Source organism: Hibiscus syriacus, unplaced genomic scaffold, assembly GCF_006381635.1.
Source record: "Hibiscus syriacus cultivar Baekdansim isolate YM2019G1 unplaced genomic scaffold, ASM638163v2 tig00110195_pilon, whole genome shotgun sequence".
NCBI lineage: Eukaryota > Viridiplantae > Streptophyta > Magnoliopsida > Malvales > Malvaceae > Hibiscus > Hibiscus syriacus.
Window position 1 is genome coordinate 157,911 of NW_024062621.1, and position 19,216 is coordinate 177,126.

The 19,216-nt window shown below is 37.0% G+C and overlaps 2 pseudogenes; one reads left to right on the plus strand and one right to left on the minus strand.

The window, feature by feature from the left end:
* Nucleotides 1-1,373: 1,373 nt before the first annotated feature.
* Nucleotides 1,374-16,388, plus strand: LOC120218023 (annotated as a pseudogene).
* Nucleotides 16,389-16,857: 469 nt separating this feature from the next.
* On the minus strand, nt 16,858-19,031 carry LOC120218132 (annotated as a pseudogene).
* Between the last annotated feature and the right edge of the window lie 185 nt (nt 19,032-19,216).

Sequence of the window (19,216 nt, forward strand, 5' to 3'; positions counted from 1 at the left end):
CGTTAGATATGATTTAAAAAACATAAAATTTAGATATCAAAACGGAACAAAATAATAATTTAAGTACTGAAAGTGTAGTTTACCCTAAAATGAATGGAGTAAGAAATGAAAAATTAGAGAAAGTGGAATCAGACCTAAGGACTTAGTTTCTAATCGCCATGCCAACTTAGTTGCATGTTATATTGTAATTAATTATACTGTAATCGTAATTAATTGTATATATTTATAAAAGTATATTAATTATAATATAATATAAATTAATTTATATTTATAATATAAATTTTAAATTATTTTTATTTTTAGTAATTTTAATTTGTTTAAAATATTTAATTTGTTTATTTAAATATAAAACATTATTGAATTTCAATACTAACATTCTTTTAGTACAAAAGCTTAAAATATGATTTTATTTTCATATAGGGTAAAGTACACAAATGGTCCTTGACTATAGGATACTGTTTTGTTGAGTCTTGCAACTATTAGAAGTTACAAAATGATCACTGACTATTCATATGTTTCAGACTCTCTCTCTTATAAAAAAAAGTTGACGGTCATCTGAGCTAGACGTTAACATGCTGACTGAGATATGATAGTCGTTTGAGATTCTATGATCATATTTTAGCTTATCTCAGTCAGCAAGTTAACGTTCAACTCAAACTATCTTCAATTTTTAACGAAAAATGACGAATTTGAAACATATAAATAGTCAGAGGACTCAACAAAATAATACCCTATAATCGGGAGACCATTTGTGTACTTTACCCTTTCATTTAACCCATACATACTTTTTTCTTTTAATATCCAAGTCACTGTAAATAATAAATAATATCCATTTATAACATTAATTTTTAGAGTTAACAATGTTGCATTAATGCTTGATAATATATATTTTTAGTAGAAACTGTTGTTACTTCGGAATATGTTACATGCTAATTTAATTAAATGGTTTGTTTAATTTAATTATTTTTATATTTTTCTTTAAAAAATTTCGTTTAAACATTTAAAAATAGAAATTAATGATTAAAATAATTATGTAATCAAACAGTAGGGATAATTTTTTTTATATCATTTTATCTATTTTAAATAATTTTGAATTCAACATCTCTTAAATTTAATATTATTATTAAATTAATTATATATATATATATTTTATAAAATAGGAATTATTTAACGCATCAATTGTTATTCTTTTAAATTTTAAAAAATATATTACACTGTTAAACATTATTAATTTATATTTAAATAAAAAATAAAGCAAGGCACAGTTCACATTGAAGTTCGCACCGCATACACTCTCTTAACAAAACAAAACAAAAATTATTTCAGCGTTGAGATTTAAGATCTCTCTCTCTCTCTCTCTCTGTATGTGGAAAAAAACATTAAATTTAACTAACACATAATTCTTATTGTGCCGTCACTGTTCTATGCGCCACCACCACACTAGCATCGTCGCCGTCAACTAGGGTTTCAATTCCTCCCTCTCCCCGTCCCGTTTCTTTCCTCAAATTTTCGAGCTGGATTATCTCTCTTTCATCTGGCGAATCTCAATGCGCCGCTGGTTCAGCGGCTTCGTTGATTAAATCTCTCTTCTCCCCCTTCTCTGTATATATATTCACTTTCTCTCGTTGATCAGATTTGAGCAGAAAAGGATAGCTTTTGTTGAGATTGTTTTTATATTAATTTTCATCCGAAGGTTATCTTTTCTTTTTGTTTTGCGGGATTTGAATGGTATTGGGAGATCCGATGACATCACGATTTTCGCAATTGTCGCTGGCGGTATCCAATTATGTCATCGACGGAAACGGCAGCACTGGCGGCTAACACGAGGATGCTGCTGCTTATGCTGACTTGGCCTCTCAAAGGAGGGATTTTGATACTGCATCCACAAGCAGTTATGCCAATGCCGTTACTTCATCCGCTGCTGTGCCTACATCCATGGATTACTTGCCGCAAACTGTTGTCTTATGCGAGCTTAGACATGCTGCTTTTGAGGCTTCCACGCCCACTGGACCCTCTGATAGTGGACTTGTCTCCAAATGGCGTCCCAAGGACAGAGTAAGTACTTTCCTTTCAACCTGCATTTTTTTTTCTTATTCCATTCATCTGACTGTTTATTTCAAATCATGGGTTTAAGGGGAAAAAGAGAGTATTTATTGACACTGCACTGTGAAAATTTTGGTTCTAAATTCAATATGGCTTTAGTGAATTGAATGGAAGAGTGGAATTCTTAGATGTTTTAGCTTATCATTATGGAATTAGCACTGTTGATCAAGTTTGAAAACCTTGATTTTGATGTGGGCACGGGGCAATGGAAGGCATGAAGACATTCTACTCCTTTGGTTTTAGATAAAAGCATTAGAGCCTTAAAAGTTAAATACTTTGTACGTTAAGTTATCTGCTGTTGTTTTTACCATTCCAGTATATGCTTTGCCTTGTGATGCACAAATGACTAAGAAATATATTTCGAATAGCTGGTTGTCCATGTATCTGTACACTAGATGGCTTCAAAGCAGAAATTTATAGGTCAAAACTTTTTAATTTATCTATAATAAAGTGACAATTTCCATAGCTCCTCCTATAGCTTAGGGTTTTTAACATACCGTGGTAGACTTTATTCTATTTTTATCTTTTGGGTTTCAACATGAACTTAGAACTTGAAAGAAAAAGGGAAGAATATTGTGGGAATTTGCTATGTTTGCTTAAATGGATTTCTAAAGCCTAAACTTTTAGAATGCTAATAATTAGAAATAATGTTCTACTATTCTGCTATACCAAAATTGTTAGCAGTCTAGCTCCTATTGTAACACCCCAATTTAGGGGCTAAATTTAAGAAAATATAAATTGGTGGATTTAATTTGGTATTTTGAAAGAAATAAGGGATTAAATTGTAAGATTTCAAAGTTGACAGACCGTTTTAAGAAGTGCAGGAAGTTCAATGGCTAAACTCTTGGTTTAGCCATTTTTAATTATGAGATATTATAAACCCCCAGACTCCCGTATGTTTCTGGAAAATTTTCCAGTTTTCCTCTCCCGTTCTCCTTACTTCGAACTCCGATCTACTCGCCGTCCGACCTCCGATCGACGAGCCGAAACCACCATCGTGTTCGTTACCAACCGAGGAACAAAACCCCTCAAACCTTTCGTCGTGAATCATCACCGTTCGTCGTGAATTTCAGTTGGAAGTATCGTCGGTAATAACTCGGTTTTAGTTGGTTTTTCATCGATTCATGACGATCGGGTCATCTGTTTACGACACCTCCCACACCATCGTGTTCCTTGTGCCGTTCCGAGTCCACCGGTGTTCTTCTTTTTCTCCGGCGGCGGCGGCGCGTTGGGAGGTGAACCGGTCAAACTTCCCGATTTGTTGAAATCGAGCTCTCCGCCGTTCAAAATTGTGAACCGAGCTTTGTAAGTATCTCGAAAGCGCTCAAAATAATTTTTAGAAATTTTTCCGGGATTTTATCACTGTTCACGCGCCCCCACGCGCCGCCACTGCGCGTGGGGAAGGAAAAAGTGACCGGTTTGACCGGTTTTGGAACTGTTTTGACCGGTTTGACGGTCACAACCCGACCGACCCGTTGACCCGACCCGACCGTTTACCTGACCCGTTGACCCGACCCGACCCGTTGACCCGACCCGTTGACCGTGACCCGTTGACCATTGACCGGAGTTGACCACTGTTGACCAAAACTTTGACCGGCTTTGATCGGGCATTAAACGACCTTGACTTCGACCGAGTATACCTATCCTAACATTTTTCGATGTTCCAAATCCGATTCCGCTGTCCGTTTTTCGAAATTCGAACCCGAAGGCCTCGTAATTGTCAGTCAAACCCGTTGACTTTGATTTTGACCAAAAATTCAATTTCCGAAAAGTCATATTTTATGCTTTCGACGTCCTGAATCCGAATCCGAAGTCCGTTTCGCCAATTCAAACCCGGTAAGCCGTCTTTCACTGATTTATCACCCGATTCGATCCGTTTATCGTAATTAAGCTCCGTTTCTGATATAATTTATGCTGATATGTATCTGAGGAATTATTGGAAGTTGAATTGAAGATCAAAGGCGTTCGAATGGAATTTTATGGTCGATCAGTATTACACGGAAATCGAGGTAATACTTTACTACCTCTTTATGCTTTATGGAACATGTTGATATCGGTAAATGCATGAATAAGATAATGTTGGTCACTTTTGTGGAGTTGATAATTTATTCACTCGATATGAATGTGGTAGAAATTCTGTAACTGAATACGGATCGAATGACTAAGATAAGAGATTGATAATTGTTAGAATTAAATTACAAGTTTGTGATTGGTGATAAAGAAATCAGCTCTGGATTTGTAACTTATATTTTATATCATCAGGGTTAAATGTTAAAGATACTTGGATGAAAAGTATGAGAATACTCCGATATGGTAAAATTACGAAATTACCCTTATGTTGGAAAATGATAAGAATTGCCCCTGGAAGTTGGTTAATAACTCTGAAAAGACATATTGATCCGATATATACTATGTGCATAAGAAATGTTAGTTTTATTTGGAAATTATGGATAACCGTTTTAATCCTATGAGAGTTTGTGAAGGAATCATTTCAAAATCAAAGAATGTTCGGGAAAGCAATTGATCATAGGATCTCTAAATTATAATTATTTTCGTTAAGTGCTAATATTGAAATTATTTGGTTAAGAAATTACGAAAATGCCATTGAGAGATAAATAGTCTGAATTGACCCTGAATGAGAGAGTACTTTGAGGATTGTACTTAACTCGATTAAGTACGAATTTAATTGTTAAGATCCTGTCTTTGTACAGAAAAATTATAATATTCCGTTTGTAAAATGAGAAGACACTTGACCCGAAAATATCGAATAAGGGGTAAATACTTGAAGAGTAATTTATTGGAGGTATTCTGCTGACAGAATTGTTCGAAAGGACTGAAGTAAATGATAAGATTGAATTAAATAATAAGACCGGATGGAAGGAAATGATTGAAATATTCTAGAATTATAAAATGACCAAATTACCCCTGGAATGGAAATAACTCAAGAATGTCACCAAGCTCAGGAATGAATGGATATACTCAAGCTTTGAAATGAATAGAAAAAAAATGTTAAGCACCAAATGACCAAAATGCCCTTATGACCTAGAATAAGTAAATGTCTTGGATTAATTAAGAAATCCAAATAAACATGGATGTTGTGCTACCAGTAAAAGTTGTGAAACGCAACTTAAGTGATTAACCAACGTTAGTACTATATCATTACCTGAATGATATAAGTATCACTTGAATGTTTGTTCATCAGCTCAATTTGGATCGATGATAATTCTGGAAGTACTTGGCGCAGCTCAACTCTAGAGCGCATACAGTACTAATAAGTGAGTAGTCGTTAGTCAAATCAACCGAATACCAGAATGACTTATTATATGAATAAATTGAATGAAAGTACAACGTGTATTTGAAATTCAGAAACGTCTGAATATTCTGGAAAACTTTAAAGTAATCGAGATAGACTTGCTTACCAAACGAACTAAGTAGTAATCAATGAGTAAGGATTAAATAGGTGATTTGATGAGTTTGGAAACTGTTGAACTTACATGATGAATTGTCATTATGGGTTATGAGCCATGGATCAAGTACGTCAGTATTTCCTGATATTGTTGAAACGTGGAAATGAAATAAAGACCGTTGGAAGATTTATTCAGTGATGATTATGGGGATGATCTATGGATCTGCACTATGGTATTAAAGAGTGAATACACTGGAAGGATAATGAATTGACTTGTTGACATGCATCAGTTTGAGACTTGTGTAACTCGAGTTGTTTGATAATATGATCGATAGTCGTAGATTGTAAATGACTTGAATCTTCGATTCTATATTTCATCTAAAATCACTTCGGTCATGTTTGAAAAAAAAAAACAAGTACGCAGATGGAAAAGATTCTGAATATCTCATTTGGTTCAATTGGGCTGAAATCCTATGAATTTAAAGTATATTCCTGAATACCCCTGATTGTTTGGGTAATGGAATCACTCGCAGTAAATCTGAATTTAGAATTATTATGTATAAAGGTTCCTGAACGTTTTCCTAAAGCACGAAAATATAGTGGGATTCTAATGTATCAACATTAAATGTCTGGCTAGATCGGTTAGTAATCGATTCTCCTCATAGGACCTTGTTCCAGGAATTCGATCAAATTTCATAAGTTTCATGTTATCCAAAATGATAACTACAATGGCCTCTGGAAATACTGGGGAATATGGTGCTATCTAATTTTTGTTTTGAAATGGTATATGATTACCATGTTTTTGGATTTATGGAATTTATGTCACGGTGCAATTGAATGGAATTGAATTACGATGGAATAGCTCTGATCAAGCTAACTGGGCCTAATGTGACTCTTGAGGGCCCCAAGATGTTTCATTAGGTCGGCTTTCCTTTGCTGTGTGCTTAGGGTAAGCTATATGGACTTATTGACTTGGCTTAAGGATACAAGCTTCAGAGCCTATCCTTAAGTCGGCTTTCTTTTTGCTATGTGCATAAAGTAAGCTATATGGAAAATAATTTGGCAACTGATGGTGTACCAGAAAAGGGTTTAAACTATGATTTTCAAAAGTTAAACTCTTTTACGAAATTGTGATATTACTGGACTATGATTTGTACCTATTATGATTTTATTATACTGTTGGAACACACTAGATCCTATTCGATCTCCTGAAAATGTCATACTTTGAAAGGTTTCTTATGAACTGAGATTCATGGCTTCTACTCGATGAACTTCTAAGGGAACCCCAAATTATTCTACAAGCTGGTATACATATGATTCAATAAGGAAATTATATGGCTTTCTATTTATCTACATGTCATGTAGCATCATCTGGTAGTTCTGTATTACTGAGCTTTCCAAAGCTCACTCTATTACTCACCTTTTCAGGTTAAAACAATTGTACCAGTGCATCTATCGACTTCAGTAAGGGAGTTCTTCCGGCGTGGTTGCAGAGTATGGTATTTGTGATTAGGGGGCATGTAATTGTATTTTGATTTATATACGAGTTTAGAAATCTGTTTTATTTTTAAATAGTGATAAATGATTTTATAAGTTTACATGTTCTGATAAAAAGTTTTAAAATTTCAGTTATTTTTACGGTGGGTCGCTCCGGTGACCCTAATGTGACTTCCCGAATCGGATCGGGCTACCCGCATCGGTTTGGGGTGTTACATTTAAGCATGCTTTTAAAAACTTTCGTTTTTATCTTTGAGCAACCTCTTTGCTCTGGTTTCTTTGCAAGACATTTAGTAATTTTCTCTTTTGTCAAAATGAATTTGATTCTTAGGTACTAGTATGTTTCTTCTTGATAAATATTAGAAACCATTATTTAAGAACTAGTTTCCCTTTAACTTATCTTGATATGGTAGGCTTGACCATATTCACTTGACTCTTGGCTTCATATGCAGATGAAGACTGGATGTGTAGCCCTAGTTTTATGTTTAAATATAAGCGTTGATCCACCTGATGTAATAAAAATATCTCCTTGTGCAAGAACGGAGTGCTGGATTGGTATGTTTTCCGTGTAAATTCTCTCCTCTTGTTTTCACATGTTTTCTATTTAATGGTTCTTGAAGTTTTATGCTCATGATTTTGTTCAAAAAATCTTTATTAAGTTTCTTGTTATTTTGATATGTCTCGGTACACAATGCTAGTGGATTTATTGAGCATGCATGATTTTTAATTTTGGATATTGTTTGCCCTTGGCTCTATTTAGCATGGAGTCTTAGGAATGCTTGTCTATTAATATTTCTATACATGACCCATGTACTGACCTTGCGTTATTTGGTTGCCAAGGAGGAACAAAAAGTTGGAATCCTAGTACCGCTTTTAGACAAAATAAGTTTTCAATTATATTTTTTATATGGCATCCTCTCTCTGGTGACAAAATGATTAAAATATAGAAAAAAAAATGTCAATTCAACTTTCTTCATTGATATTAGTATGTTCCACTTTTTCTTTCTTTGATTCGTTGCAGATCCTTTTTCTATGGCACCACCAAAAGCACTTGAAACTATTGGGAAAAATTTGAGGGATCAATATGAGAGGTGGCAGCCCAAGGTGTGAACTCCTTGCCATACTTTGTTTTATTTCAGGATTACTCTATCAAGTCTTGAATCTAATTCTTTCTATCATGTGTGATCAGGCTCGCTGTAAGGTTGAACTTGATCCTACAGTAGTCGAAGTGAAGAAACTTTGTAATACATGTCGCAGATATGCCAAGTCAGAGAGAGTTTTATTTCATTACAACGGACATGGTGTTCCAAAGCCAACTGCAAATGGTGAAATCTGGCTGTTCAATAAGGTGTTCATTTGTTTAACTGTTATGAAACAATTCTTGTTGCTTTTCTTTTGCTCTATTTGGGGAATTATTTTCTCCTTGCTCAGCCTGATCATTTTCCTGTGCAGAGTTATACACAGTATATTCCCTTGCCTATCAGCGACCTTGATTCATGGTTAAAAACACCTTCTATATATGTTTTTGATTGCTCTGCAGCAGGAATGGTGGTTAATGCCTTCATTGAGGTAGTTGCTTGTGTTCTATCCTCAATTTATCACTAGTATATTTTCTGGGTTTCACTATTCAGATAAACATTATTTTCTTCTATCTTGATTTTTTTTAATTTTATTAAATTGAATTCGATTGATAGCTTCTTGACTGTGGCACTTCTAACTACCCTGGATCTGCAAGAGACTGCATTCTACTGGCTGCCTGTGAAGCACATGAGACTCTTCCTCAAAGTGCTGAATTTCCTGCTGATGTGTTTACTTCTTGTCTTACTACACCTATCAAAATGGCATTGAGATGGTAAAATTCTCATGTGATCTGCTTGATAGGACTAAGTGCTGCATTTCATACTCAAATAATATTGGCCTATTTGCTAGGCTAAATATATCTCCTTTGTATCTGCATCTTGAATTAACTTTTACTATGTTTTTCTGTTTACGTTTCATTTTTTCAGTATTTTTTAGAACATGATATTCACCTTATTGAGCATTTTTTTTAATAATGTGCTTATCTGATTTTAATATATTTATTTATATTGTGTGTAATGTGCTTACTAGTTGTCTGAACACTTCCAGGTTTTACACACGTTCATTGCTTCACGAATCTCTTGACTGTTCACTTATAGACAAAGTTCCTGGCCGTCAAAATAACCGTAAAACACTTTTAAGGGAGTTGAATTGGATTTTTACCGCAGTGACAGACACAATTGCTTGGAATGTTCTCCCTCACGGTTAGTTCTTTGAGTGTATTGATCACTCGTGTGCCTTCTTTTATGTAAGTGTTTGTATTTTAATCTATTTAATCAATACTTCTTTTGCTATGTAGACCTTTTTCGGAGGTTGTTTAGACAGGATTTACTGGTTGCCAGTTTGTTCAGAAATTTTTTACTTGCTGAGAGGATTATGCGTTCTGCAAATTGTTCTCCAATTTCTTACCCAATGTTGCCACCAACCCATCCGCACCATATGTGGTACTACAGGGACTTTTGACTTACTTTTCAACTCACTTGTCAGTTTATTTTAAAATCTTCTTTTTATACATTCCAGGGATGCATGGGACATGGCTGCTGAAATTTGCCTTTCTCAGCTTCCATCATTGGTTGAGGATCCTAATGCGGAGTTCCAGGTATGTTTTTCTTCAAAGTCCATTTCCAATATTAATCTGTTACCCTGAATTTTGCTGATGTGTTCTGGAGCCTGACAAGAATTGAGTTGCAAAATTTGACGGTGCCTATTTTCAGCTCCTCGTGTTCCCTCATATCTGAGTGTGCTTTTGTTTTGTTTCAGCCGAGTTCATTTTTCACTGAACATCTGACAGCGTTTGAGGTATGGCTTGACAATGGATCTGAGCATAAAAAGCCACCAGAGCAATTGCCCATTGTGCTTCAGGTGTTGTAATATTTCCTTATTGTTCTAGATGTGAGGGCACTATTTAGTTGTCCTTAATTATGGTGATATTAAATTTAGTTGAATTTATGTTAAACAATTTTACTCTATATTGTGTCCTCGGTCACCTAAAATATTTGTGATGGTAAGGTGGGGAAATGATCCTTCAGAATCACAGCTGCCTAATGCTATAGTTGCTAACAACTTCATTTTTGGATTGGAGTCCCATTTATTATGAATTTGAGCTGATTTGTAATTGTACATATATAGTAGTCTATATTGCAGTACATCCATTATAGGTTTACTGCTATTCAGGGCCACTAGCAATGACATGCCAACAATTCATATTTACTTTTTCATAAAGGGAAGGTGGATATTGCGCTGTTGTTCTTTCTTGTTCGATTTAGAATTGCTTCTTGGTTTGGTGCTAGATTTAAAGATGTGCATATTCCTTTTGACTCCTTAGTGGGTGATATAAAACTAGCAGATTTAGTGGGAAGACAGAAAAAGGGTTGTTCTCCTTCATCTTGGTGGGTACCTCCTCCAGAGGGGTTCACAAAACTTAATGTAGATGGTGCGATGGTAAAGGGATGGGATAAAGGAGGAATAGGTCGATTGATCAGGGATAGTAGAGGTATGCTGCTTGGTTCGTTTTTAGAGAAGGTTGGGGGTGGTCCTCCTATACTTGCAGAGTTATTGGCGATCAAAAGAGAGTTGCTTCTTATTGAAGAAATAGGATCTGTCCCAAGTCAAAGGATTATTCTAGAATCGGATTCTAGTACTGCATTGAAGTGGATTAAAAATCCGGCTATATGTACTCCTATGTTTCAGTCCTTGGTGAAAGATATAGCTTCTCTTGTGGAAGGACAGGATATTATTATAAGGCATATCCTGAGAGCTGCTAATTGGGAAGCGGATAAGTTAGCTAAAGATGGTATAGGTTGATTAATAGGTTCTGTGTTTGGGTTGTTAAGTTGTTGTGAGATGTTTGTATTACTGTAGGGTGTTTTGTCTTCAGTGTTATGTTGTAACAGAAGGTTGTTAGGTACTGGCTGTGTATTATTGTTCTGATTAATAAAATTCATAGGCACTCTTTTCCTCCTTCCAATGTCCTTAATGTTACTGTTGTAACATGGAGGGTATGAAGGTGTTTTTTAATGAGGCCTAATAATATTCTATCAAAAAAAAATTACCGTGTTTAATTATACAAAAACTTTAAATGTAATATCTGACCAACTCACCGTTGATGTTACAGGTTTTGCGTAGTCAATGCCATCGATTCAATGCTCTAGTTCTTCTTGGAAGATTCCTTGATATGGGACCCTGGGCTGTAGATCTGGTCGTTCTTTACGGCTTTGCTCTTTACTATTTGCATTTTGTGGTGTTTCATGCTGCTGTTTCTTATAGACTGGATTTTATTTTTAGGCCCTTTCTGTTGGAATATTTCCGTATGTTCTAAAGCTGTTGCAAACAACCACTCCAGAACTACGTCAAATCCTTGTCTTCATTTGGACAAAGATTTTGGCACTTGATAAGGTGTGTTAACAGATGCTTCATAATATTGGGATGCATAATTGTTTGCATATATGTTAATATAACTCTTTATGCATACAATACTGTGATAACATGCGGTAGCATGTCCTTACCTGCCTTTTAGCCTGGCATTCAAGGAGTTGCTAAGTGCTTCTGTATTTGGTGGAAGCTTCTATATAGCTGGTCTATGTGTGATCAAAATAGTTGCTGTAGCATCAAAATTCTTGTACACTTGCTGGTGCCTGAATAATTATGTAATGATGGTTTGCTTTTTTTGTTTGACACTTGGGAATTGATTCTGCTTCTCTTATTCTATTTGATTCCTTATTGCCGAACCATAATATTCCTTTTACCTAATACAATTGTAATTTTGAAATTCTATCATCTTTTTTTGCAGTCGTGTCAGGTTGATCTGGTAAAGGATGGTGGTCACGTTTATTTCATTAGGTTTCTTAATAGTGTGGAGGCATATCCTGAGCAGCGTGCAATGGCTGCATTTGTTCTGGCTGTCATTGTGGATGGTCATAGACTAGGCCAGGAAGCTTGTATTGAAGCAGGGTTAATCCAGGTGTGCTTGAAGGACCTTCAAGCTTTCACGCAAAATGAGGCACAAACTGAACCCTTACTGCTTCAGTGGCTTTGCCTTTGTCTTGGAAAGCTATGGGAGGAATTTTCTGAGGCTCAGATGATAGGTCTGCAGGCAGATGTGCCTGCGATATGTGCTCCTCTACTATCTGAACCTCAGCCAGAGGTAGGTTTTCTCACTTATTTTAGATGTTATAAATGGATAGTTTCTAGTTGGATAGTTACAGACATTTGTAATTATATATGCTGTTTAATTTCAGGTTAGGGCTTCTGCAGTTTATGCGCTGGCTACCTTGCTTGATGTTGGGTTTGACGCTAGAGATGGTAGTGGAGGGGATGAAGAATTTGATGATGGAAGCCCTCTTGTCCGGGCAGAAGTTGCTGTAGGTATGTGGTGGTTATCTCATTCATATTACATATGTTAGGATTGTTTATTTGCTTAAGAGATTTTTTTCTTCCCAGTTAAAATTAACATTGACATGGTTGAATGGATGAATATGACAGAGACTTGGCACTTTGAAACACCTTGTAAAGTTCCTATGGCTTTTGTAATTGATTGATGATTACCGATAGTATATATTCCAAATTAGGTTCGTGTGAGCATCCTAGAATTTCTAAGATGCAGGTTTCTGTACATAATAGTAACATTCCTGTTCCGCATTGTAATGCAATACATTAGAGCAACTTGCAATTCTGATTCTGAAATACCCTTTTCTATATATATTCTCTCTGCCTCTGAAACCATCATTAGAACCTACTATTTGTATGTTTTTTCAAGCACGATTCTCTTTCTTCAAATTGCTTATTCCCTGTTGAATTCATTGCCTTCCGCGGCTAATATAAAGGGCACAGGAAGTGGGAATATAGTTTCATCCCAGATAGGTCCTTTAACAGCCATTGTTCGGGATGGAAGGGTATCCACCAGCAGTCCTCTTGCTATTGCTGGAATCATGCATGGGTCTCCATTATCTGATGATTCATCTCAACATTCTGACTCTGGAATATTGAATGATTGTGTTAGTAATGGGGAAGTTCATAATTCAAGGCCAAAATCTTTGGACAATGCAATGTATTCACAGTGTGTGCTGGCTATGTATACTTTAGCTAAAGACCCATCTCCACGGGTAGCAAGTCTAGGACGGCGGGTTCTTTCCATTATTGGAATTGAACAAGAAACAAAATCTTTGAAGCCTCCTGGTAACAGTGCCTGGCCTGGTGATCCTACCACTTCCTCGTCAATTCCGAGTACTTCTGGTTCTGGATTTGTTCGGTCTTCATGGTTGGACATTAATGGAGGTAACTCTTTTGTTCTCTGTTACCCTCAACGCATTTCTTGATTATTCTCACATTTTCCTTTCCCTGATATCTTCTTGCTTTGATGCCATCTTTTGCACTAGTTAGACATCAAAATTACAAGATTTAATTTGGAGGTGATATTGACAGGTCATCTACCTTTAACATTTAGAACACCTCCTGTTAGTCCTCCTCGGAAAAATTACCTGGCAGGAATTCGTAGAGTTTGCTCTTTAGAATTCAGGCCTCACCTGATGAATTCTCCAGACTCTGGATTGGCTGATCCACTTCTAGGTTCTGTTTCTGGGTCAGACCGCAGTTTACTTCCTCAATCAACTATATATAATTTTAGTTGTGGTCACTTCTCCAAGCCTCTGCTTACTGCATCAGATGATAGTGAAGAACTATTGGCCAGAAGGGAAGATCATGAGAGATTTGCACTGGAGCATATTGCTAAATGCCAGCACTCCTGTATGCCTTTTGATTTATTTGTTATTTTTGTCCTATTCTTATGCCAATTTTTACTATGGAACTAATAGGTTTCTCATTTTTCCATTGCTAGTTGTTAGTAAACTTAACAATAATAGTCAAATTGCTAGCTGGGATACAAGATTCGAGACAGGTACAAGAACAGCCTTGCTGCAACCTTTCTCTCCTATTGTGATTGCAGCAGATGAAAATGAACAGATAAGGTATGTGATTTAAGTTTCTATGTATTCCTGAAGCAAGTTAGAGACATTTTGGGATAGTTCTTCTGAAATGAATCAAGTAGCATTCTTTACTGCATGAAAGGTTATATATTGTAAATTGATTTCTACAAATAGCTTTTGTTTTATTACTAAAAAGGGACAACATTTCTGAAATGATTTAAGTGAGTTTGGAGCTGCTTGTTGTATGTTGTTTTTATTGACGCTTGAACAATTAATCTCTGTAAATCATGTTGCCATATTGATTGTTTGACTTTTCTTTTCAGGGTATGGGATTTCAAGGAAGCCAACCTCCTCAATGGTTTTGACAATCATGATTCTCCAGAAAAGGGAATTTCTAAACTTTGTTTTCTGGATGAACTTGATGACAGCTTGTTGCTCATTGCTTCAAGTAATATTCTTTTCCACTTTTTTCTCCCTTGTTTTGCGGTGTATTTTCTATAATGATAATGACCCAGGGCTGATCTCATGCAGGTGATGGAAGTATCCGAGTTTGGAAAGATTATACACTGAGGGGGAAACAGAAACTCGTTACTGCATTTTCTTCTCTCCAAGATCACAAACCTGGTGTGCGGAGTTTGAATACTGTTGTGGACTGGCAGCAGCAGTCTGGGTATCTTGTATGTATTTCTTCTTTAATACTTATCTCTAGGACATTGTTATTAGATACAGTTTGATGCCTAATATAGTGTTCTTGGTTGCTCTGATGTCACACAACTAGTATTCATCTGGGGAGATACCATCCATCATTCTTTGGGACCTGGATAAAGAGCAGCTTGTTAATTCAATACCATCATCCTCAGATTGCAGTGTATCAGCATTGGTGACTCTTCTGCCTCTTATGCATTATGTTAGTTTATGCTAAACGATTGAATTGAGTAGCTTGTAAACATGTCGGCGGCAACAGGTACCTTTTCAAAGTAGTAATCTTATAATGTTGCATGTTTGAAAAAAGTTACTGCTTATCACTATTGAGTTGGCAAGTAAGAGGCATGCTGCAGTTGAAATCGTGCTATGTTGGAGTTTGGATGTTTTCCTTTTTTTCAAAATTAGGAATATTGTTTCTTTTTATTCTGCTCTGACATGCTTTTGTCATTGTCCCTTTTTTTTCCTTTTGGTAGTTCATCCTGTGTTGCATATTTTCTTCACACTAACAGGCTTCTTCTCAAGCTCATGCGGGCCAATTTGCAGCTGGTTTTGTGGATGGTTCTGTCAGACTATATGACATCCGGACACCTGACATGTAAGCATTCTAATGAATATAGATTGATAAAATTGAATATACGGATGAATTTTATTTATTCATTCCTGAAATTTGTCTTTGGTCGACCCCATGTCTTTCTTGAGAAGTAATTGCTCTCATGTTGTCATCCGTATTTATCTGTCTGATCCATGAGTGTTTTACTTAATGTTTAGGTTGGTTTGCACAACCAGGCCGCATACTCGGCAAGTAGAAAGAGTTGTGGGTATTGGCTTTCAACCTGGACTTGATCAAGGAAAGGTAAAAAGACTTATAATCATCCCTGTTCCTCCTTGAATGTCTCATTCATGGTTTTGATCGATGAAATATAGAAAAAATGGACTTACATATGTTATTTGTCAGATTGTTAGTGCATCCCAGGCTGGTGATATTCAATTTCTCGATGTTAGAAACCAGAGAGATGCATACCTTACAATTGTTGCTCACCGAGGGTCGCTTACAGCTTTAGCTGTTCATAGACACGCCCCAATCATAGCCAGTGGCTCGGCAAAACAGATAATCAAAGTCTTCAGTCTGGAAGGTGAGCCACTAGGCACCATCCGATACCAACATACCTTCATGGCCCAGAAGATTGGTTCTGTAAGCTGCCTTACCTTCCATCCCTACCAAGTCTTACTAGCTGCCGGTGCCGCCGATGCCTGTGTTTCTATCTATTCTGATGACAATTCTCATACAAGATGAATGTTTGAATTCTTTCACCGCCTTACTTCCCATCCCTACCAAGTCTTACTAGCCGCCGTTGATGCCGATGACAACTTTCATAAATGTTTGAATTCTTTCACTATTTCACAAAATCCAGGAGGCAGCACACGGTGAATGAAACTGGTTTTAGCACAAATATCGTGGAGGCCGAAGGTCCAAAGTTAATGGTCGTAAAAATATCAGATTCCGGATCATCATTCGATTGTTTGGGAACATGTTGCTGCCGGATTTACAGTTCCACTGTGGCTGTTAAAACAGGGATGTATATTGATTTCATTAGCCTCCGGTGTTATATGGTCTTCACACATGTTTGAAAGAAATCTCGTCTTTGCATGTATATTCATGTGGAGGGGGGTTTTGGGAATGCCTTTGGCAAATAATTTGTTTTACATATATAGGTAAATGCATTGTAAATATCTTATTTCTCCCCTTTATTTCATTGTTTTCATCAATCGAAATTGTTTGAAAATACTATTGAAATTAATAGAATGTATTTTACCCTTACTAATTTTGAAGATGAAAGTGGCAGAAGCAGAGGCTATAAACATCTTAAAGGCACAAAGAAAAACCACTAACATGACAGATATAATATTGAATAACAAACTCTTTAAGGCACATCAATCTAAAAACAGACAAATCCACGTCTTAGATATGGATTTACATAACATGGACATCCTATGCATACAGCTGAACCTGAAACTATATCTTTTTCCTTCTTTTTTCACTCCCTTCTCCACCAACCATACTTAGTGTATTAGTGCCTGACAGGCTATGCGATGTACTACTGCTGTTTGTCATCTTATGCCCTCTGTCGGCATTTCCAAGCACATTCAAATCTTCGAACAACCTGTATGATGGAATAAAGGGCTTTTGTCCTGTAGCAGGACCGGTACTCGTCCAAGAATCTCCGTTCATCGGTGATCCTCCGTTTGTTCCTCTTGCAGGCAATGAACTATTATGCTGCAAGGGTCTGGTTGCTGTGGTTGTGTCGCTGCAACAGTATTTTCTCCGGGAGTAGAAAACATGTTTTCAGAAGAATGATGATTTTGGCTACTGAAATAACCGGGAGTAGCAGCCGATGGTGAAGGGGGATACTCGTATTGAGGCTGAAAATTTTGTTGATATTGAGGTTGTCTGTATGACTAGTTTTGAATTTGGGGTTGTGCTTGGAGCTGATGATGAGTTTGCTGATGTGCTTGGTGCAGATATGGGATTAGGATGGGGATTCTGGCTGGAATTGAGGTCGGGTTTCTGTTTTGAACCGAGTTTGGGCCTGAGACGGTGAATTTGACTGGTTTTGAGCTTGGGGTTCTGCTTGGAACTGGATCTGGGATTCAGATTGTGAGTGGTCCACCTTAGGTTTTGCTTGTGTATTCTGTGGGGAATGATACTGTGGCTGGAGTTGAGGCTGGGAAGTTTCTGAGGTGTCTGAGGCTGAGCCCAAGTAACCACATAACTATTATATGCCATTGGTCCACGACTTCCGGGGTAGGTTTACGAAGCATAAGGATATCCCTGGCTGTTAGGAGTAACAGGTCCTTGATGCATATTTTGGTGAGACACGGATGGCATAGGAGGGGTATGTGGAGTGGAAGCCGATGTGGTTGACAAGGTGAGGCTTAGAAGATCAATCAAGTCCTGCTCTTTCGAAGTCCTAACTGGTGCAGGTGGATCTGGTAAAGCTAAAGCATTACTTGGAATAGAGGTTGAGGCAGTTGGCACAAATGAAGTTGCCGCAGTGGCATTGTTGATTGGCACAGTGGCTCCACTTGTTCCAGCAAATGTGCTCTGAGAAGACGGGAATTGTGCTCTGGAATGCCTGCACCCAGAACAATAAGTGAACCAGTAAAGAACTGTCCTAATTTGAACATATTTATGAGGTTTGAGATGAATTAAGAGCTGGTGTATACCTTCTAGCAAGCTGTGCGAAATCGTCTTCCTCTTCTTCCTCTTCATCAATATGGCTTCTTGCTTCAGTATCAACAGGTCCTAGTGGACTGATACTAGATGTCGGGCTCTTCACTTCGTTTAATATGTTGGAGCTACCTGCTTCAGTGGGCTTGGGAGTTGCACCAACAGACTCAACTGGCAAGGGAGAACCCACAGCTATGGCGTCATTTTTTGCAAGTAAGCTTTGCAGACCATGATTTAATTCAAGACATCGAGCTAAAAGTTCCCCATCCCTGCCACAAAGCCGATAAAGAACTTTTGATATACGCACATAGACAATATACAAAAGAAAGAAATTCGGATTTTAAGAAATCCACATATAAACACAAAGAAAGAAACAAAAGCATCTGCAAACTTGTAAGTTCCAGGTTATGATGACTTTTAAGAAAACAGGATCCAAACTTGTAAGTTCCAGGTTGTCAATGACATTTAAAGAACAGAAATTTGGAGATGACTAACCCAGTAGTTGTGAGCATCTGCATTAGTTTCTTTTGGTTGGAATGACATTGATTGACAAGATCAACGATCACTTCACCTTTCACTGCCTGATAATACAAACAAAAAACATATGTAGTTACAATAGATTCCGCTGTCAATCAAATTAAAGAAAAAGGTTTTATTATTGTTCCTCATACAGCACTATCGCTGGGGTTTACAACTTGCAGCATGTCACTTAACAGCTCCATAACATCCCTCATAGAGTCCAAGTTAGAGAGACTAAGATTATCAAGCAAAATTTCAGCCCGAAAAAGGAGAGACAAAAACATCTGTGAGAGAACACACAAACTTTATAAACAGAACTTAAAATGGATTTTAGACCTTAAACTTTCAATATCTGTAGCCATTGTTTCTTCAAGCCTTCTAAAAGAATTGCTTGGCATTCCATAATCAGGATTCATGTTTGGATGTGTAGCAGGTGGTGTAAGATAGGAGCTGCATTTGATGAACGCTTGGGAAATTCTACTCCCGAACTCTGTCATTTGTACAGTTACAAAATTTTAGAATCACTAGAGTAGTCAAAGAACACAAGAGTAGTTGATCTTAGAAATGGAAATCCTCGGATATCATGTCCTTGATGCCAGTCTGCTGTGATGCATCACTTGAGGTGTTATGCTTACCCTTAGCTCATCATATGCCAAGTAGTACCGAGGATGTTTACCCCCCCGGATCACCAAATGCCTCCTGCCAAGAGTCCAACAGTGTCAAATTTTTCCCTCACTAGCATATCTGCCTGCAGAATTC